This window comes from Lissotriton helveticus, chromosome 10 (assembly GCF_964261635.1).
Source record: "Lissotriton helveticus chromosome 10, aLisHel1.1, whole genome shotgun sequence".
NCBI classification, from domain to species: Eukaryota; Metazoa; Chordata; class Amphibia; order Caudata; family Salamandridae; genus Lissotriton; species Lissotriton helveticus.
Window position 1 is genome coordinate 241,202,761 of NC_136071.1, and position 22,804 is coordinate 241,225,564.

Here is a 22,804-nt window from a genome sequence, read left to right on the forward strand (position 1 = left end):
CTTGTTATAAAAGCAAAGAGCTTTAAAGACACTTGGTTTGTGGACTGGTAGCCAATGAAGCAGAGTAAGGCAAGGATTTGTTTACCGAGACCTAAAATCAAAAGGGCAGAGGAGCTCTAAAGCAGATTAAGTTTTTTTAAATCAAAAAGCTAGGTAAACCAACAAACAAGGCATTGCAATAATTCAACCTAGTGTCATTCATGCATTAACCATGGATTTCCTAGAAGAGTTGAGTGGAAAGGGCAGCATCTACCTTATAATGCTGAGTGAAAGCAGGTAGGAAGCAGGTGGATGTTAACTTGTTAACATGAGCCTCAAAAGAGAGCTGTGAATCAAAAATAATGCCCAATTCCCAAGCTGTGTGCGGAGGAGAAAGAAGATCTAACACATCTGACCCCCAATGAGAGGACCAGAAAATAGAATGACCAAAGACCGGATCTTCGGTCTTCCTAGCATTCAAAGTTAGAGAGTTAGATTGCATCCACATGAGCACAGCACCAAAACAGGACTTAAATTACTGTTGAAGTGATGGTAGATCATAGTTCTGATAATCAAACTAATCAATACGGTTGGCCAAAGGTGAAACAAGGATTGAACGAGGTAGGACTTCAGGACGAACTCTGGGGGCACACCAGAGGTAATAGCCTTGACAGTGAAAACTGCCCAGAGATACCGCTTGTGCTCGGGTCGTTATGAAAAAATCTGAAACAATAGGCACCCAACACCAATGTGTAAAATGCTGTGGGGCACCGTGTTTAAGGCAGCAGATAGATCAAGAGAAATGAACGTATCACAAGAGCTGATTTCCAGGAGTCTGGAGCCAACGGAGTAGACAACAAAGAGTTAAACAGAGTTTGCAAACAAGGGGAGACTATATGATTGTCAGCTGTCAGATGAAGAATCGGGCACAGATCAAGGGGACAACCAGAGGGAAGAGAGTTTAACTAAGAAGTGACAAGTTCAATGGGAGCAGGGAGAAAGCCTGTCCAGCATGAACAATTATACCCAAACTCTGTCCCTTTTGATCGAGGGTAGGCAAGGAACATTAGTGATTAAGAGATAGTAACCTTCAAAACCTTTTTGTGAATATACCCAGATATACTTTGCTGTGCAGAATTTACAATTCTGCACAGCAAATTCAGACTACAGAATGGGTAAGGAAAATGCTACTTACCAGTATGCATCTGTTCTTGGCATGCAGAGCTGCAGAGTTACACACTGTGCACAGATCGCCACCTAGTGTTGGGCCTGAATGTTTGCAGTGTGTTGTTGTCCTGAAAAGTTCTTTGGAAGGCACGAGATAGGTGACTCCTCCTTTGGACCACATTGCGCATGGGCATCGGCTCCATCCTCAGATTGTTTTTCGCCATTAGGCAAATGATGGAGCTTTGCAAGAAAAGGAAGGATGTCCATGTAATCTGTATCTAATTAAGAGAATACTGGAACAGACAAGGGTAGCCAGGTCGTGTGTAACTCTGCAGCTCTACATGCCAAGAACAGATGCTGGTAAGTAGCATTTTCCGTTCGAGGCATATGAGCTGCAGATTACACACTGTGCATAGATTGTATAGCAGTACCCACTCTTAGCGGCGACCAACCCTATCTGTTACAGTAGTTTCAAATAATGTTTTGAGAACAGCCTGGCCCACATTAGCTTGTTGTTTGGTTTGCACATCTACACAATAGTGTTTTGTGAATGTGTGCGGTGTAGACCATGTAGCTGCTCTGCAGATGTCATCTAGGGGAATGTTCCCTAAAAATGCCATTGAAGCCACTATTTTCCTTGTAGAGTGGGCTTTAGGAGGAACGGATAACGTATGTTTAGCTTTGTGGTAACAAATCTGTATGCATTTGACAATCCATCTAGCTATCCCAGATTTTGAAATGGGATTACCTTTGTGTGGTGGTGAGAAAGACACAAAAAGTTGTTTTGTCTTACGAAAGGGTAGTGTTCTCTCGATATAGTATAGCAATGCTCTTTTGACATCTAGGGTATGAAGAGCTCTTTCTGCTACGGTCTGTGACTGCGAGAAGAAAACGGGGAGTTCCACAGATTGGTTGAGGTGGAAGGGAGAAATGACTTTGGGCAGGAATTTCGGATCAGTGCGTAGAACGACCTTATTATAATGCGTTTGCAAGAAGGGTTCTTGAATGGTTAGTGCTTGTAGTTCACTAACTCTTGGCAGAGAAGTAATAGCTACTAGGAATGCAACCTTCCATGTTAAAAATTGTAGTTCACATTAATGTAATGGTTCGAAGGGAGGTCCCATTAGCCGTGTGAGAACAATGTTTAAATTCCACACAGGTGAAGGTGGTACTCTGGGAGGAATTATTCTCTTAAGGCCTTCCATAAAGGCTTCAATAGAGGGCACTCTGAACAGAGGTAGATGCTGTCTGTTTTGCAGATATGCGGCTATTGCAGCCAGATGCAGTCTAATAGACGTGTAGGCTAAGTTACATCTTTGGAGATGCAGTAAGTATCCTATGATGTGTTGAATAGATACGTCTAGGGGATTAATATTGTTGTGACAATATATTACCAAGCATTTCCACTTAGCTGTATAACATGCTCTAGTGGTTGGAGGTCTAGCTTTTTTTATGACATTCATGCAGTCTGTAGGAAGGTTAAGATATCCAAATTCTAGGATTCAGGAGCCAGATCGCAAAGTTGAGCTGAGCTGGGTCCGGGTGCCTGATCTCTCCACAGTTCTGTTAAAAGGTGTGGAGACAGGTATAATTTTTGGTGCGGTACTACTGACAGTTGTAGCAGTGTGGTGTACTACGGCTGTCTGGCCCACGTTGCAGCAACTAGGATGAGGGTTAGAGAATGCTGCATTAGTTTGCGTACTACGAGTGGTATGAGTGGTAGAGGTTGAAAAGCGTACGCAAATTTTTTGACCAGTACATCCATATAGCATTGCCTTTGGACAGTGGGTGTGGATATCTGGCGGTGAAGCTTGGGCATTTGCCGTGTTCGTGGGTGGCAAAGAGGTCTATCTGAGGTTGTCCCCACATCTGAAAGAATGGTTGAAGAACTTGCATATGAAGTTCCCACTCGTGGGTCTGTTGTGTGTCGACTTAACAGATCCGTTGTGGTGTTTTGTACTCCTGTAACATGTTGGGCTAGAAGGAATATGGTTTGAGGTATAGCCCACCGCCATATGTCCTGTGCTAGTTGAGAGAGGTGCAGGGAGTGTGTTCCGCCCTGTTTCTGTATGTAATACATGGCTGTCATGTTGTCCGTGCGGACTAACACAGCTTTGATGCACAAGTTACTACTTGTGTAACGATATATCTGTAAGAGACATTAGTTAGTATTAGATTCCTTACCTTAGAATATCCCCAGGCGTCAGACTGGATCCGGAAAATTTTGCGTAGCAGTACCCTTGCGCGTCGGTAGGCGTCGTCTGCGGCTCCGCGTCTGTCGTCGGCGTCGTGGGCACCGTGATGACGTCGTCGGAGTACTTAGACGCCGCCTCCGCGTGCTGACGTCAGTTCTTAGACACAGCTTTTCCGCACCAGAAACGCAGAGCTATGCCAAAAACCAACACTGGTGCCAGTGAAACTAGGGCCCTGAAGGGGACAACCCTAACCCTAGGTACTGGTTCGCAGAACGGGGAGGATGGGTGGGTCGGTAAGGAATCTAATACTAACTAATGTCTCTTACAGATATATCGTTACACAAGTAGTAACTTGTGCAACTGAAAGAGACACGTTAGTATTAGATTCCTTACCTTAGAATAGATACCCCAGCAATACCAACCCCGGTGGTGGGTCTGCGAACCAATACTCACACCAGAAAGTCCTGGAGGACGGAACGGCCAAAAAAGCCATCCCTCCGGACTTGGCTGTCCAGGCAGTAGTGTCTTGCAAACGTGTGCAGCGATGCCCACGTAGCTGCCTGACAGATGTCTTGTAAGGGCACACCCCTGCCCAGGGCAGTGGTAGTAGCCGTGGCTCGGGTGGAATGAGCCCGCAATCCAGCAGGGGGCTCCTTCCTAGCCAAGGAGTAGCATGCCTGGATACACAAGATGATCCACCGGGAGATGGTCCTCTTGTGTACCGCTTTCCCCTTCTTAGCGCCCACGTAACCAACAAAGAGTTGGTCATCCACCCGGAACTGGCGTGTGCGATCCAAATAGAATGAGAGCGCACGTTTTGGGTCCAGACGATGGAGCCGCACTTCCTCTTTAGAGGGATGCGGTGGCGGAAAGAAGGTTGGCAAAGTGATAGACTGCCCCATGTGAAAGGCCGTGACAACCTTGGGCAGGAAAGAAGGACGAGTCCTCAGAACAACCTTTTCCGGATGGACAGAGAGGAAAGGAGGTTTAGAAGATAGAGCCTGGAGCTCACTCACTCTCCTGGCAGAGGTGATGGCAACCAGGAAAGCAGTCTTCAAAGTCAGAAGGCGAAGAGGACAGTTGTGAAGTGGCTCAAAGGGAGCGCACATCAGGAATGTTAAAACCAGGTTCAAGTCCCACTGAGGCATCACAAACGGAACAGGAGGAAACGTGTGAGTGATGCCCTTAAGAAATCTATTCATAATAGGGGACTTGAACAAATAAGGCTGATCAGGTAGCCTGAGAAAGGCTGAAAGGGCAGAAAGGTAGCCCTTGAGAGTGCCCAGAGCAGAGCCCTGCTGGGCAAGAGAAAGAAGGAAGAGAAGAACCTCAGAAAGAGGGGCAGAAAGAGGATCCACAGCCTTTGCTGTGCACCATGCCACAAATCTGTTCCACCTGCAGGCGTATACCGACTTTGTGGAGGGACGCCTGGCTGCCAGAATGATGTTACAGACTTCAGGAGGCAAGTCAAATGGCCTCAACTGTCGCCGCTCAATCTCCAAGCATGGAGGTGGAGACTGGACAGGTTCGGGTGGAGGACCGTCCCCTGCTGCTGCGACAGAAGGTCCTCCTGAAGAGGCAGACGAACCGGGGGATCGACTGACAGACTGAGTATCTCTGGATACCAGTACCTTCGAGCCCAGTCCGGAGCCACAAGGATGACTTGGGCCCGGTCGCGCTTGATCTTCTTCAGCACTCTGGGCAGAAGTGGTATAGGCGGAAAGGCTTACAACAGACCGCAACTCCACTCGCGACGAAAAGCGTCTCCGAGCGAGTGCCGCCTTGGAAATTCCAACGCGCAGAACTGATGACATTGCGCGTTCTCTTCGGTGGCGAATAGATCTAACCAAGGCTCTCCCCATCGCTGAAAGAGGCCTTGCGCCACGTCCGAGTTCAGACGCCATTCGTGATCCATCATGCACCGACGGCTGAGCTCATCCGCCCTGGCGTTCAGAGAACCTGCCAGGTGTTGAGCCACCAGGGTCACGCCCTGGCGTTCCAGCCATTGCCAAAGGCGAAGAGCCTCTTGACAAAGGATCCACGACCCCACACCGCCCTGTTTGTTGCAGTACCACATGGCGGTGGTGTTGTCTGTGAACACCTGCACTACACTCCCCCGGACAGAGGGGAGGAATGCCTTCAGTGCCAGACGAATCGCCCTGAGCTCCAACAGGTTGATGTGGAGCCGGGCCTCCGCCGGAGACCAGAGGCTTCTGATCTCCACCTCTCCCATGTGGCCTCCCCAGCCCTGGAGGTACGCGTCCGTCACAACTACGTGCTCCGGTTGGGGTAGGGAGAGGGATCTGCCGCTGACCCAATCGCGGTCCGTAAGCCACCACTGCAGCTGTCTCGCAGTGCCCTCCGAGATCAGGACGTGGTCGGATAGGTTGCCCTAATGTTGGGCCCACTGAAACTTCAGGTCCCACTGCAGAGCCCGCATCCGCCACCTGGCGTGATGCACCAGTAGGATGCAGGAGGCCATCAGCCCCAAAAGCGGCAGCGTCAACCTGACCGAGACCCGGGATAACGGCTGAAAGATGGGAATCAGAGCCTGAATATCCCGGACCCGCTGTTCGGGTGGATAAACCCGAAACCGTGCCGAGTCCAGAACCGCTCCGATGAAGAGGAGCTTCTGAGAGGGACACAGGTGCGACTTCGGCACATTGATGGAAAACCCCAGCTGGTGCAGGAGGTCTGCCATCGTCTGGAGGTGGCCGACGACTGTCTGGGGCGAGCCCGCCTTCAACAACCAGTCGTCGAGGTAGGGGAAGACTGAAACCCCTAACCGACGCAGATGAGCTGCGACCACCGCCATCACTTTCGTGAACACCCGTGGGGCGCTGGTAAAGCCGAAGGGGAGCACGGTAAACTGAAAGTGCTCGTGGCCCACCATGAACCGCAGGTAGCGCCGGTGGGCAGGCAGGACGGGGATATGAAAATAAGCGTCCTGCAAGTCCAACGCTACCATCCAGTCTCCTGGGTCCAGGGCAGCAAGGACCTGAGCCAGTGTCAGCATCTTGAACTTCTCCTTCCGGAGGAAGCCGTTGACGTTCCGTAGGTCCAAGATAGGGCGTAGGCCCCCTTTCCCCTTCTAGGGTACCAGGAAGTAGTGGGAGTAGCAACCACACCCTACTTCTGGCCCAGGAACGCGCTCGATGGCCCCCTTGGCCAAGAGGGACGTAACTTCCTCCTGCAGAAGTCGCAAGTGATCCCCCGATACACGGTGGTTCTGCGGTGGCATGGCTGGAGGAGTCGCCTCGAAGGGCAGGGAGTAGCCCCTTCGGACGATTTGCAGCACCCACCTGTCCGAAATGACGGTGCGCCAGTGGAGGTGGTGATGGCGAACCCTGCCCCCCACTGGCGTCACATGGGCCTGAAAGCACAGACTAGGAGGGTTTCGAGGCGGATGCTGCGGGGGAAGGTGTGGACTGACCTCGCCGTTGCCCCCGACCGCCCGGACGGCGGTTCCCACGGCCGCCACCGCGTTGGGTATTGCCCTGCGGCGCGTGGCTGGCGGCGCGTGTGGGCGCACCCCTTCCGTGGCCACGAAAGGAGTGATAGGCAGCCGGTTGCTGGCGCTGGCCAGAAAGGCCTAAGGACTTGGCCGTAGCCCTGGAGTCCTTAAAACGCTCAAGCGCATGGTCTGCCTTGTCGCCAAAGAGGCGACGGCCATCGAACGGCATGTCCATAAGTGTGTTCTGGACATCTGCCGAGAAGTTGGCGGACCTCAGCCAGGCGTGGCCTCTGACTGCCACCGTCGTAGCCATCGCTCTGCCTAGCGAGTCGGTGGTATCCAGCCCACACCTAATAGAGTATTTTGCTGCATCCCGGCCCTCCACAAGGGCTTGGCCGAGTTTGGCCCGTACCTCCAACGGACACTCTGGCAGCACTTCCGCGACCTTATCCCACACAGAGTGGGTGTAACGTCCCAAGAGGCAGGCGGTGTTAGAAGACCGCAGGCCGAGGCTAATTGATGAGAAGATCTTCTTCCCATACTGGTCATACCTCTTGGATTCCCGGTCCGGGGGGGCGGACTGGAATGCGGTCTGGGAATTGGAGGCCTGGACGACCAGGCTCTCGGGGGTAGGATGGGAGGACAGGAAACATGGGTCGCCCGGGGCTGGGCGGTGGCGTCTGGCCACGTTCCTATCTACGGGCGAACCCGTAGCGGGCTTGGACCAAGTGCCCAGCAGAACGTCGGTCAAGGCCTCATTAAAAGGCAGCAGAGGCTCGGCCGAGCTTGACTGCGGTTTAAGGACCTCAGTGAGGAGGTTAGTCTTCACGGCCGCGACGGGGAGCTCAAGGCCCAAGGCCTTGGCAGCCCTCATCAGCACCACACTATAAGTTGCCCCCTCCTCCGATGCCACGGAAGGAGGGGAGACAAAACCAGTGTCTGGAGAGGTGTCCAGGCCACTGGCCTCCCCAAGGTCTCCTGTCCAGTCCTCATGAGACTGACACTCCCTGGTCAGAGGGTCCTCAGACCACTCCCAGTCCTCTTCATCACCCATCTCCTGAAATTCAGGGTTCTCATCCAATGGGGCCTGCTCATAGAGAGAGAACTCTCCAACCGGCGTCTGGAGCGGCGCCCAACGGGGCCGTCCCGACGCCGGAACAGGAACGAAGGTGGAACCGGGGACGGCGCCGCCCGAGGCCGGCGCCGGAGGCGACACCTGAGGGTCCGACGCCGGGGAGGTCGTCAGATCGACCGGCGACGAACCAGATCCCGAAGGAGGACCAGCGGCATCTTGCGGCGCCGGGCCCGAAGGCGCCGGCGGCGTCGGAACAACTGGACCCCTCGGCGCCGGACCCGAAGGCACCGGCGGCGTCGGGATAACGGGGACCTGCGGCGCCGGCCCCGAAGGCGTCGGCGGCGTCGGGGCCAAAGCACCCGACGGCATCTGGGCCGGAGCCGCCGACCCGCTAGGGCCCCCAGACGGGTCCGCTGGGTCCGAAGGCGCCGCGGAGCCCGTCGGAGGAGAGAGTTTCCTCATGGCCATGAGGAAGCGCTCGATCTCCTCCGGCGTCGCGTTGAGCCCAAGGACCGTAGGGTATGGGGCTGCACGCGGCGCACGCGACTCCGACGGAGCCGCGTGGGCGGTGTCACCCGAACCCCCGGCCGCATCGTGCGAGCGTCGGGGGGGAGTCCGAGGAGCGATGACGCCGCTTGGACTTCTTGTGCCTCTTACCTGACGACGACTTCGACCCAGAGGAGTGCGGCCTACTCCCGGAGCTGTGATGGCTCCGAGCCCGCGACCTGTCCCTCGACCTCCCATGGGATCGGGACCTCTCACGGAGCGGGACAGACTGCCGGAGTTCGAGGCGCCTACGGGACCGCTCCCGCCTGGCTTTCGAAGAGAGGGCCCGGCAGTCGGAGCAGGCCTTGTCGTCATGGTCGACGCCCAAACACGACAAACAGACGCGGTGAGGATCTGTGACCGACATCAGCCGGTCGCAATCGTCACAAGGTTTGAAGCCGGGCATCCCTAAGGCACCGTGTCGGAGTCGAGAGACTCGAAATAGGATCAAAAAGATCAAAAAGGTTAGTCAAAAAGTGACTAGGGTTACTGCTTTTTCCAGATCTGCGCTTGCTGGCGCGGAAAAAAGAAGAACTGACGTCAGCACGCGGAGGCGGCGTCTAAGTACTCCGACGACGGACGCGGAGCCGCAGACGACGCCTACCGACGAGCAAGGGTACTGCTACGCAAAATTTTCCGGATCCAGTCTGACGCCTGGGGATATTCTAAGGTAAGGAATCTAATACTAACGTGTCTCTTTCAGATACTTGCTTTTGGAAAGCTTTTAGTGCTAGGAATATAGCTAGTAACTCCAGATGATTGATGTGGAGTAACTTTTGTTGCGGTGTCCACCTGCCTTGCATGGTGTGTTGCAGTAGGTGGGCCCTCCAGCCGGAGAGCGATGCGTCCGCTGTCAAGATTATCTGAGGAACTGGCTCTAGGAACGGTCGTCCCTTGGAAAGGTTTTTAGTGTTCCACCACTGCAGAGAGCGATGAGTCCGACCGTCTACCAACACTTGGTCTGTTAATTGACCTTGAGCCTGGTTCCATTGACGTGATAGGCACTCTTGGGGAGGACGCATTTGAAGTCTTGCATGGGGCACTATGAAAATGCAAGAGGCCATCATGCCTATGAGTTGCATGAACACTCGTGCTGGAAGGGAGTGTTGTGGCTGAAACTTTGTGAGAAGAGGTTGCATGCTGGCTAGCCTTACTGGAGTGGGATAAGCTAGGGCTGTTGAGGTGTTTATAGCAGCACTGAGGTACTGTTGTACTTTGGATGGTTGCAGATGAGACTTGGTGTGGTTTATTGTGAACCCCAAGTTGTGGAGCAGTTGGATCGTGGCATGAGTGTGTTCCACACACTGGTTGTATGAGCTGGCTTTTATGAGCCAGTCGTCGAGGTACGGGAAGACATGGATGTGCTGTCTTCGTAAATGTGCTGCCACTACTGCTAGGCACTTGGTGAATACTCTTGGTGCTGTTGTGACTCCGAATGGGAGTACTTTGAATTAATAGTGCTGCCCGTCTATTACAAATCTGAGCTACTTCCTGTGAGCCTTGTGAATGGGAATGTGGAAGTATGCGTCCTTGAGATCTAGAGTAGCAAGGAAGTCGTTTTGTAACAGGAGAGGAAGGACTTGTTGGAGTGTGACCATGTGAAAATGGTCTGACTGTATGTATATGTTTAGCGGTCTGAGGTCCAGAATAGGCCTTAGAGAGCCGTCCTTCTTTGGGATGAGAAAATATAGGGAGTAAACCCCTTTGTTTTGTTGGTGCAGAGGAACTGGTTCTATTGCACTATTTTGTAGCAGAGATATTACTTCTTGCTTTAACAGTGATAGATGATCTTGTGACATTGGACGATGTTTGGGTGGTATGTTTGGGGGGGTAGATGTTAGTTCTAGACAGTAACCTGACTGAATAATTTGTCGCACCCACCTGTCTGATGTGATGTTGGTCCAGGCAGGAAGGAATTGCTGTAGTCTTCCCCCCACAGGAGTGGAATGTTGGGGGGAAGGGGAGGAAAGTCATTAGGTAGGGGTGGAGGCAGAGCGGGAGTTGTTGGTTTTGCCTCTGCCTTTGTTGTTGTTACCCCTGTAACCCCCTCTCTGGTAGCCCTTAGTGTATGTGGATTGGCTAGGGGTTTTGTAGGAAGTGGAGGGGCTTTCGGAGGAGTAGCCTCTTGTGTTGCCTCTATATGATGAGCGACGAAAAGAACGTCTGGGAGCTTGCTGCTGCAAGGCTCCCATAGATTTTACTGTGTTTTCATTTTCTCTAAAGACACATCGACATTAGGGCCAAATAAATGTGTCTCATCAAATGGCTGATTGAGGATGGAATTTTGTACCTCAGGTTTAAAACCTGAAATACGTAGCCAGGCATGTCTCCGAAAAAGGGTACTGGTATTGATTGCCCTTGAGGCAGTATCTGCCGCATCTAGGGCACAACAAATGGAAGTATTAGTAATTTTTTTTACTTCTTGTATGAGTTCATTGGCCTTATTTTTATATTTGTCTGGTAGATGCTGCATTATGGACTCCAGTTCATCATAATGTGCCCTGTCATATCTTGCCAACAACGCTTGGGTATTGGCAATGCGCCAAATGTTAGCTGCCTGCGACGCTGTTCGTTTACCGGAGGCGTCAAGGAGCTTAGATTCTTTATCTGGTGGTGAGGCCTCACCTGATGTTTGTAAATTAGGATGTTTACGTGGATTAGACACTACTAAAGAATCTAGTGGTGCTGGAACTCTAATGTAAACTGGGTCTGTAGGGGCAGCTTTATATTTTTTTCTCAATTCGAGTGTTGAGGACCTGAGCCCTGACAGGATCTTTAAAAACCTCTGTTGAGTGCTTGACGTCACCTTTAAGCATAGGCAAAATGGCAGTAGACCTTTGTGTGTTATCAAAAGTGTCTAATAGGAAATCTTCCTCCACAGTATCGGTGTGCAAGTCAAACCCATGGTACTGGGCAGCTCTCTGGACTAGTAGGTTAAAACCTAGAGTGTCCTCTGGTGGGGAAGGTCTAGAAGTATATACATCTATTGGTCCCAGCTGGGTCATGTGCACCCCATCTGTGTCATCAGAGTCTGTATCCACATCATCATCTGGATTAGTGGATGGTGTAGGTGAATGATGTGGTGGAGGAGGAACAGTATGAGGACGTGGTGGAGGAGGAACAGTATGAGGACGTGGTGGAAAAGGGACCCTTAATGGAGAGGTTGCAATGTCTCTCTTCTTTGGAGGAGAAGGAGGTGCCGGCACCTCTACTGGTCTCTTCTTGGAGTTAAGAGCTAGTTGGCCAGTCTTAGGATCCTTTACAAGAGTTTCTTAGGATCTGGTGTAAAAAGTTCTTCTGCACAGGGCAGATCCTTCGGTGTCGTAGTTTTCGGTTCCGGAATTTTTTTCGGCACCGAGTCGGTAGCTGGTCTAGGGTCTTTTGGTTTAGAAGTGTGACTTTTCGAAATGTCTTTTACCGGAACATGTTTTTTCGGTTCCGGGTGTTTCTTTGGCTCTGAAGCATGTGAATTGGGGACTTTGGGCATTTTTTTTTACTCGGCTCCGAGTCAGGTTTCGGCATCGATGAGCCGCTGCAGTCTTCAGCGCCGTGTGCTTAGGTGTCAGAGCAGCGGTGGGCGTGGTTGAGGAAGATGGCTTCTTCTTCGGTGTCGGTATAGGATTGGCACCGGGAATAGGCTGACTCGAGCCGCCTGAAGGCTTAGTAGGCTTCTTTGCCGGGCCCGAAGGTGGGGCGGTGGAAGCAGTCTCTTGGTGTGCACCCGGGCCCGAAGGTGAGGGTGTGACCGAAGCCTTTTTTGAGGGTGTCGAGGAAGGGTTGGGGTCGACGGTCTTACTTACGACCCGTTGAGCTGGAGTGATGTCCTCGATGTCTGAGTCTTCGGGATCAGAGGAGCTGGCACTTTCTTCGGCGTGCTGGGGTTCTGGCACGTCGACGTCCTCTTCCAAGATGTCGTCACGGATCGAAGCTGACGAGCGAGCCATTGTCTGAGGATGGAGCTGATGCCTATGCGCAATGTGGTCCAAAGGAGGAGTCACCTATCTCGTGACTTCCAAAGAACTTTTCAGGACAACAACAAACTGCAAACATCCAGGCCCAACACTAGGTGGCGATCTATGCACAGTGTGTAATCTGCAGCTCATATGCCTCAAACTTACTGTTCTAATTGGCATATTTTCCCATATCCCAAGGCGAGCCAATGTGCACCTTCTGACCAGAGAATAAGTGTATACCTGGTGACATTTTCTGCAGGTAAAATGTGGTCATTGTAATCAGTATCGCAAAATTCAGAATCCCTTGTTAGGCGCAAACGGGCATTTGCGTCTGATGTGGGCTAAGCAGCAGGGTTGGAATGAAAGTCTAAGATGAAAAATTGCCCATAACAAGTAAAAGCTCATAATTGGCTTCCAAAGTTTCAGAAACAGAAGGCTCGTAATATAGCCTATTCCAAAGCGGAGAGAACTTTTCAATCAAAGATTCTAGGCCCAGTAAAGTTTTCACTGGTGTATAAGGTGTGGGCCTTGGAGGGGAAAATAAGCAGAAAGTTTAGAAACAGGATCAAAACCGTCCATAACAAAATAATTCTATTTGTAAAGTGCCTAGTCACCCCATGTCATCTCTGATTAACATTTCCTTAGAACCTGGTGTCTCAACGGGTGTTTATTGTTACCCAGTGTTACTAACTTGAGAGCCAGGCTCATGGATGGCATGTTCACTGTCGAGCCACGGAGAGGGTCATACAACTTGTTTATAAGATTAAATAGACACGGTAGATTTCACCTCAGGCTGAAACCACTACTAACCTACCTGCCTCGGCAATTAACAAGTATCAGAACCATGGGTAATGCAAGGAACCATGATAGAAATAATTAAACTCATTTGGAAATGAAAAAGGTTAGTTAGTTACAGATCAAAGTCTGGGCATGAAATACATGGGTACAGTAGGCAAAATGTAAACATGGAAAGGTTGATTAACTTAAGCATGTTCCTTCTCGGCATCAGGTACACTTCGAATGGGGAAGGACTGGCTTCTTCAAGCCGGATACCTGAATCTCCTAATCAAGAAACAACAAACTTTCAGGCCCTTAGGCTACACCAGAATTTCGTCTTCTTCATGGTGCCTAAAACATTCCAGACTTCTAATTATGCTAAACACAATTCTTAATACCACACAGGAGAGGCAGCATGCAGAGGGCCCCTCTACAAGTAGCAGTAAATAATTTAAAGAATTTATAAATAGGTCAGCCCCACTAATAACTAAAGTAAGAAACGTAATATCCCAGGGTAGGCCAGAGTGTCTCTTCCTCTACTTAACGTTTTTTATAATAGGAGCAATCGAACAGTAACAGCCTATCTGAAACTATTTCACGGAAAGGACCAACAATGAACGTTCAAACTACTATTTAACACTGAGGGAGTGACTCAGTACACATTTAGGCTCAAATGAAACCTCAGACATGTGTATGAGGCACAGAAGTGGTCTGCTTGTGTGCACCTTTTAAAACACCCGGAAGTGGGTTCCAATTATGACTTCGGCCCTCGACCAAAATAACAGTTATCCAAGACTTAACACTTCACCTCACCTTGCCTTGTAATGTAAATATGTCTTGTACATATGATAAACAACTTTTCATCATGCTGTGCAGTACAACCCTAACTGCATATACTCAACCATTGCCGATCACACTTGAATTCTTAATGTGGTTCTTACCTTGACCCAAGACAAAAATATGGAATGTAAAGCACCTCATATTGAAGAGGCTTCCATTAGTGTAAAAACAAGTCTATGTGAAAGGACCTACTGCACTTCCAAGCTAGACAGCCACCATATCATTAAACCCACAATAACGTCAACTGCATATTTATACATCCACCAGTGTTACATCGGTCATGGATGCAGCAAGCATTCCAACGGGCATTAAATCAGGAGACCACACATCTCTGCATCACAAATGTCAGGAAAGGACTGCGCTTTTTGTGTTTTTTTAAAGATTTAAGATAGAACACTACTGACCTAGACATCAGACCAAGGAAATTGATTCAGTGAAAGGTTTAATTTTGGCGCTTGGCTGCCCAACGCATACCAAATGAACAAAAGATATACCATTTGAAAGACAAAGGAAACTTCAGACATATGGCACTGTGGAAAACCGCCACTGGACTGCATAAAGTAACACCCCCATACTCTCAAGGGAAATCCAGCTGTCGATCCTTCTACTCTCAAACTGAAAGGAACAGAATAGTTTGAAATGCTGGACTACTGTTGCTTCCAATAATATGGTGAGAACCTATTCAGTAAACGTAGTCCATGTTGGAATCTGAAAACTGAAGGTTGATCTCCGCAAGAGTCCCAAGAAATAGATTTTGATCCTTCTAATGCAACCTCCATTTACTTAAATGAAAGGCTTTCTGAAGAAGGCCTCCTGAAGTGAGGCCTGGGGGGTCTATGGCTTGATTCTTATCAGTTACTGTGTAGGAAAAGAATTTAAAAAAACAATTGGAATGTGCTGGTCTAGCTGGCTGAAGGCGTAGTACAAGTTTAAGACCCCCTTGATCATAGACCCTAGACCAGTCTAATTTTTTCTCTTTGTTGATGTTATCATTCTGTGATGGTGTACAAAATAAAGTGAGTGTGCCTTAGTGCAGGCTAAGGGAAAGCTCAAAAGCACATCCAGTAAGACAAGAGTGCCTAATGAAGGTTGTAGGTCCAGGAGAGCTAAGTCCATGCCAGATTTTCAGTCTAAATGGAACTCATTTACACAGTCAGTAGTTAAGTGGTTATCCTAAAATCTGTTATGGATCTAGCCAGCCCTCTTGGACTTTGACCGGCTCACATCATGCACCTAGCTCTTTCTGTACTTGGACCCATGCTCAAAGAACTCTCCAATCTCCACAAACATACACACATTTCTCTAAATTAAGCTGGATTCCATTTCCTGTATAAGTTCTGAATAGATCCATGTGCATCGTTTACAGAGCCTTCCCCAATCCTGGCCCCATCTTTCTTCAGGAAGAAAACAAGTTACTTACCTGTAACTGTAGTACTCCAGTATTGGAACCTTTCATAAAATTCACATGCCTGAATCATTCCCCGTCGTCGAGACGGGAGTCTCCGCTATATAAACAAGCATTGGAAATGCAATAGGTCTCGGATTTATTTGAGTTAGAGCTAAAGGCATTGCGAATGGCAATGTCTTTTAGCCATGTGTTATGGAGTGTATGCATGTGGTGTGTAGTGGAATTATGTGGGTTGGATTGGAATTGTAGCAATGGTGGCATGCTGCGCTTTAGATGAATATGTTTAAAAGTAAAGTGCACCATACTGCGATTGCTACAATAGTTAATTGTGGGTGCGTTAACAATTGATATGTGCACTGATGGCTTGTGGTGTGTGTGCCTGTAGAAATTGTGCACTGATGGCTGGTGGTGTGTGTGCCTGGTGGAAGCGTGCACTGCCAGCTGGAGGTGTGCGTGCCTGGTGGAAGCGTGCACTGACGGCTGGTGTTGTGTGTGGCTGGTGAAAGCGTGCACTGACGCCTGGTGGTGTGTGTGTTTGGTGAAAGTGTGCACTGACTTCTGGTGGTGTGGGCCTGGTGGAAGCCTGCACTGACGGCTGGTGGTGTTTGTGCCCGGTGAAAGCGTGCACTGACGGCTGGTGGTGTTTTTGCCCGGTGAAAGTGAGCATGGACGGTGTGGTTGTGTGTATGTGGTTGTGTGTGTGGTTGTGTGTGTGGTTGCGTGTAAATGTAAATGTAAATGTAAATTGATACTTGTATAGCGCACTACTCACCCGCAAGGGTCTCAAGGCGCTTGTACGAATACCGCTGTGGAACCCATCCTGGCTTTCCCTGTGAGGTGTCCACTCCTGGGCACCCCCAAGGTGGAGGCCAGGCATCCTTAGCATTGTGGGGGCCGTTGTGGAGATTAAGCAAGCTATTGCCAAGAGTTGCAGAGTGGGACCCATGATTGGAATAGGCACCGAGGCGAGAATTATCAGGTCCGTGGAATTTTGTGAGCCCAAGACCCGCCGAGGCAGGAATTGAACCCTGGTCCCGGGCTAGACCTCTGCATCAGGGTCTGCCGCTCTAACCATTGAGCCACACTTCTCCGTGTATGGTGGTGAGTGTGTGGTGGTGAGTGTGTGGTGGTGAATGTGTGGTGTTGTGTGTGTGGTGTTGTGTGTGTGGTGGTGTGTGTGTGGTGGTGTGTGTGTGGTGGTGTGTGTGTGGTGGTGTGTGTGTGGTGGTGTGTGTGTGGTGTTATGTGTGTGGTGTTATGTGTGTGTGTGTGGTGGGCTTAGTACGAGTTTTCGTACCCTGCACACTCACACACTGACCCTACACACTCACACACTGCTCTTTGCCAGGCTGAAGAAGTCACAGCTCCTGTGGGCTTGACCTCTCCAGCCTGGCAAAGCACCGCAAGGCCTTCCCCCTCGTGATGAGCGTCACTGCTTGCCTCTGACCTGGACGCTTCAGTTCTAAGGCCTGACGTCCCAGGGCAGAGTGTCAATCACTGACACCTTGTCACAGAGTAGAGTGGGATTAACAAACTCATTGACTCCATCCCACTCTGTGACGAGTGAGAGACTGTTGCCTTCCCTCAGCCAATGAGGGAAGGCAGCAGTCCCAACCCTCCTGGGATCTCTGAGGCAGAGCTGCACATGTGTGATTTAATTTTCTAGTTTGGTGCATGTGTGCATGCGTGCGTGCATGAATATTTGGGAGTGAGTGTTGTGAATGGACGTGTGCGTTTGAGTGCGTGTGTGAATGCATGAGTGTGTGTGAGTGTTAACGTGCACCTTTGTGTCCCGACAACCCTCCTCCCTTTGAAAAGTACAGGCCACCACTGCTTTTTAGCCACGTCTTTGATCCTGACCCCAATGTACACAGGATGAGTTCAGTGCTCTGCTGAACTCACTTGTGCCAACCAGAACTGCTTCCCCATTGATTGCCAGGTTGAGCCAGGTAGCGTATTCGGGCTGGGACGGAGCCACCGGGTGGCAGACAATGTTGATTGTAAGCAGTCCTGATAGGGACGGGCCCAATAGTTTTCTGGGGTAGAGAGACAGGGTAAGCTGAAGATTCCAAGGTGCTTTTATATAATTATATCCTCAGTGCCACTGCCATGTCAGAGGAGATGTAATACGAGTGTGGTGATATGGTGTCACCAGCATTAAAATGCGTTAGTCTAACTCATGTTGTGTGGTACTTGGCAGGGCTGATAATGGTAGATTCTTCTTTAGGATTTAACACTTCCCCAGAAATCAGAACCTTTTTTGATCAGATTTTTATATTGCACGTACTCGACCCGATGGTATTGAAGCCCTTTACATGAGCACCAGTTTCAGAACACAAAGACACGTTCATTTGTTTATTTTAAGCCGTTTTAGGAACCGAGAGATGGTCTCCGGCTACTGCAAACTGAAGATACTGTCTGTGGGAAGGATGAATGAGGATGTGAAAATATGTATCCTGTAAGTCTAAGGTGGTCATATGATCCCCTGGGTTTAAGAGTAGCAGAATGTCTTGGAGGGAAACCATCCGGAAAAATTGCTTCTTGAGATAAGTATTCAGAGCTCTCAGGTCCAGAATAGGACACCATTGGAGAACATTCTTCGGGACTAGGAAAAAACGGGAATAAAACCCCCTTCCTCTCTGGGAGATCGGCACCGGTTCTATTGCTCCCTTTGGGAGCATTGCCCAAGTCTCTCGACGCATCGGATGTAGATGCTTGACCTCCTGACGTATCGGAGGAGTACAAGGGGGATCTGAAGGAATTCTAAAAGATCTCAGAATTGTATTATATTGAGGACCCAACGGTCCGTAGTAATTTTCTGCCAATGATGAAGATGAGAAGCAATTCTTCCACCCAGTGAAACTTGAGGAGGAATACATGTAGCCGGATCCTGAAGGTTGTCATTGTCTTTTGGAATTGTCCTTTCCTTGACGACCTCCTCTTCCTCTAGGGGCGGGTCTTGTATAGCCCCCTGCCTGTCGTTGACCATACTGCTGACGGTACTGCTGAGAATATGACGAATAAGAGGGGTATCTGCCCTGCTGGTATCCTCCTCTATATGATTTTTGCCCTCTGCCTCGGGCCCCCCGAAAGGGCAACTGCTTCCCAAGTAAGTCTTCCCCATCGAAGGGAAGATCTAGAATCTTATTTTGGACCTCTGGTCTAAAAGCTGTAGCTCTCAACCAACCCCGCCGGCAAAGCACCGCCGCTCCTCCAAGCGATCTGAAGGCCGTGGTCGCGATATCCATTGTGCAATCAATGACTTCAGCCGAAGCCCTTTCTCCATTTTGAATTATCTTTTTTTACCTCCTGTCTATTATTCTCAGGGATGAGGTCTATGTAAGGTCTCCAGTCACACCACATTTGCCTATCGTACCTTCCCAGAATGGCAAGGGCTTTAGCAGCTTTAACCAGAAGAGCAGACATGAACGAAAACCTTTTCCCTGCATTATCCAAACGCCTACCCTCTCCGTCAGGAGGCGCTGTAATGGGAGCTGACGGATTTTTTAACTTCTGTTGAGCCGCTTGGGATATAAAAGAATGCGGTTTGGGATGGCCCAATAAACAAGCTGGAGCGTCTGAAGGGGCTTTATACTTCTTTTCTAGTCTGGCGAGCACAGGTGTAACTGTCGCAGGTGTCTTCATGACCTTCAAGCCTTCTTTCCACACATGGCTAATGATCGGGATAGCCCGTACTGATTTCCAGTATGGTTCCTTAAAAACGTACAAGAAACACTCCGTTTGTGTCATTGACATCGGAAGCTCAAACCGCTTTGCAGCTCTCTCCATTAAATTATAGAAACCACCGAGGTCTTCCAGCGGAGAATCAATGGGTACTGGTGAGGGAGATGAAGGCGACGGAATCAGGTAATCATCCCATTCCTTGTTAGGGTCTGTTATCCCATCCTTCTCTTGGTCATCATCAGTGGTGACGGGATCCTGTTCATGCACTAGTTGTGGTGTTCTAGGTGAAGGCTCTAGCAGTAACTCCCTGCTTCTAATTGGAGTAGTAGGAATGGAGCGTGGTTACGGAACCGGTAATGGTATTTTCTGAGAGGTTGGAGTTGGTGAAAACCTCTTTCTATAGTCCGCCAGCATAAATTGCAGATCCATCATTAGAGAAGATGGCATGCCAACCATCTCTTCTTGGTAGCCTTGGCGATTATGTTGCTGGGGGAGATATTAATATTCTCCGTATCCCTCCTCAAAGTCATCCTCTTGGCACTTTATATGTAACTGCAAGGGGCTACTGGCGTAGCCAAATGGTCCTTCATCTTCTTCCTATTCTGAATCCTGCTCCTCCAGGATGTGTGATGGCACAAGAGGAGTAATCTTGCTTGGGGAGGTGATTTCCGGCATAATCGTAGTCTTTTCTGGTGTTTTTTCCCTCGTCGACGAGCCCGTCGTCGAGATCGCCGACGACACACTTGTCGTTGATGCAGCCATCGACACTAACTGTACTGCTTTATCCGTCGACAACGACATAGTTACCGTCGCCGTGGACGATCCCGTCGCCATCGAAGATCTAGACGCCGAAACTGTTGACGTCGCTCTAGAAGTCGTCTACACCGTTGTCGATGTTACCGGCGTCAAAACCATCATCGACGATGCCATCGTCGACGGAGAACCCACTGTCATAGGCAATGAAGGCTTCTTGGATACTAACTTTACTTCAATCTTCGTCGATAAGGATTTCTTTGTCGATGGTCCTGTCGACGATGCAATTTTTGCAGATTTTACCTCAGAGGCATAGATGACGGCTTCCTGAAAGGTTGCTTGACTTGAGAAGGTTCTGAACTCATCTTCTTTGGTGGCTTCTCCCACGATGCATGTCCCTTACTCTCCTTTTCTCTAGACTGAGATTTTGAGGGACTGTGCCAAGAAGACCTTTTATTGGTCTTTTTGAGGGCTTTCTCAGGACGTTCCTCTGAGGAATGAGACTGAGGAAATCTTCTTTTCTGAGATCTCCTAAAAGTAGAGGAGGATGCCTCAACACTGTCACTTGACAGAACCTCCTTTCTGGCCTTTAGCTTTTGAAGCCATATCAAAAGGCGCCCATCACGATCCCTCAGGGTCTTACTTGAAAAGGTACGACATACCTTACAGTCTTTAGCTTGATGGTCCGGATAAAGACAGTAAATACAGTCAGCATGAGGAACATCAGTGTAGAGCCTCTTCTTGGATCAGGTAGCACAGGCTCTAAATAAACCTTTTTTCTCCTTTCCAAACATTCTCAGAAGAATGAACTAGTAGGCAGCAATGAAGAATATATGTTTAGATGAAATTCACAGAACAAAGTTCTTAATATTAAGTAGAAAGAGTAGGTTTTGAGCAGAGCTCAAAGGAGACTCCCTAGCACACTGTGCGGTAGAAAATCTGAGGGGCAAAAGGTTCTCTCAGGAGTGTTCTAGAGGATGAGGGATTCTGATTGATTCAGGGACAATTTTGGTCTCTTTTACATAACGAAGGTTATAGGTTGCAAAAGGGAAATGGGCCTATGCCTCTTTTCAGTTTGCTATCTATCTAAGCATTGCTTTTTTATATGCCAGAGACTCCTGTCTCAACGAAGGGTAATGATTCAGGCATGTGAATCTATGAAAGCTTCAATACTTGAGTAAAAAAATGTTCTGTGCTGCCCACATCACGAACTCCACTCATCTTTTTGTTTTATCTCTGTCCCCAAAATCTGACGCTTTCGGATAGGGGGTTGTTCATTCTCCTTTCAGGCAACAAAATTTTGGAACTCACTGCTTCTTTCAGCATATTGATCACCTCCACTTTGAAAATCTCAAAAAACACATCAGTTTTAGGTCTGTCTCAAATGGCTCCATGTTCTTCACTAGCCAGTTTTTTACCATAGTTCCTGGAAAACCTGCTTGGTAACATTTTGCGCTCTGTAATACTAATCAAAACCATAAGTGAGAGCCATATAGAAAGCAAAGCTTGTTTCACCTCAGTTTAGCACTGTCCCAACTCTCTCCACCATATTACTTTTCCCAACCCACTTCTCTCAAACTAGAAATCCACTGTCATCAACCATTACCTTGCTGGGAAGAATCAATATAATCACACTTAACATCAGAGACAGAAAAACAACACTTTCATGCCATCTCAAATCCAGCTAGCACACATTCTAACCTGACTGTCCATGCCCAGGCCAACATCAACTCTGTAAAAACAATTGTGTATGAAAATAACCTCATCTACTTCTCCAACATCACAGAAATCCCCTTTAATGTCCTCACACCTATTTTTGACTTACCCATTAATCCCCCACTACAAAGCTCCTGAAAAACAGGTGAACAAGCAATCTGCCTATGCCCCAAAGATAATGTAACAACCTGCTTCTGCCCCTGAGGCTCTCCTTACTGCAAATTTTCAGGACAGAGCTTCAAGGTCACTTCCTCTTAATATTCCTGACACAACTGATTTATTTAATCACTTAGCTGGTCGCTGCCCTTTCTTCCTCCATCCCACAGCCTCCAAGCTGTCCTAAGCTCAGGGATTCTTATTACCCCTGAAGTATATCTAAGGCTGACCCTAGATGTAGATAGTGTCAACAAGTAAAGTGCCCTGCTGCATGAAAATAGGAGCAGAGCTCTAGATCGGCATTCAAAAGCTTGGAAAAAAGGAACCCACGTCGGCACGCAAGGTTGTTGTCTGTATGCAGCTCCACTCTGCCACTTCTGGAGTGCATAAAAACCTATGCAGAGTTGTACTGCACCACCTAGTGGTATCAGAGCACTGCTTGGAAAAGTTTCTGGATCCAGTCTGGCGCCTGGCCAATATTTTAAAGGTGAGGAAGCTGCGTTTAGAGATAGCCACCAGAAAAACTCTGTCCTCAAACAAACATACAAAATATAAGACAAGACATGGATCATAGGGAATGTATACAGTAAGCATAAAGTTTTGTGACAGAGTTCTCACAATGCTTGATACAGTGCACAGCAGTCACATAACTGTCTAGTTCAATTGATGTTAGTGATGGAGCAGAACTCTCCTCTTGTAGGATTAGAATTACATGCAGATAAAGCAATTCAATTCTGCGCTGTACTCTGCTTTCAATATCCCTCAAAATGTATGCAGAGTATGCCTTTAAGCATTGGAATTGGATGACCCCAATTTTAAGCATGCTGTTCCTTAACCTTTTTTTCATAAACATGTGAAAATCCCAAAGCCTGTGGTGTATACAATTTTTACAATCCGGAGTTGTGAGCACTGACACCCAGCACTCATCGTTTTTTAAAGATTTAACAGAGAGGTGTTCAGTATTCCTTTAGGAAAAATGTATCCCGTAACCATCCCCATAAGATATAGTTAATTAGATTTGGGAAGGTTCACATCAAATGTTAATAGCTAAGCATAAAAATGTATTCCAGTTTCCCAAACACCGGTTACTTCCCAAATAAA

General features: G+C 48.8%; 1 protein-coding gene across 3 annotated transcripts in view; it reads right to left on the minus strand.

The window, feature by feature from the left end:
* MPRIP (myosin phosphatase Rho interacting protein) overlaps positions 1-22,804 on the minus strand; it is an 845,921-nt gene that overhangs the window by 24,514 nt on the left and 798,603 nt on the right. The window lies entirely within an intron of this gene.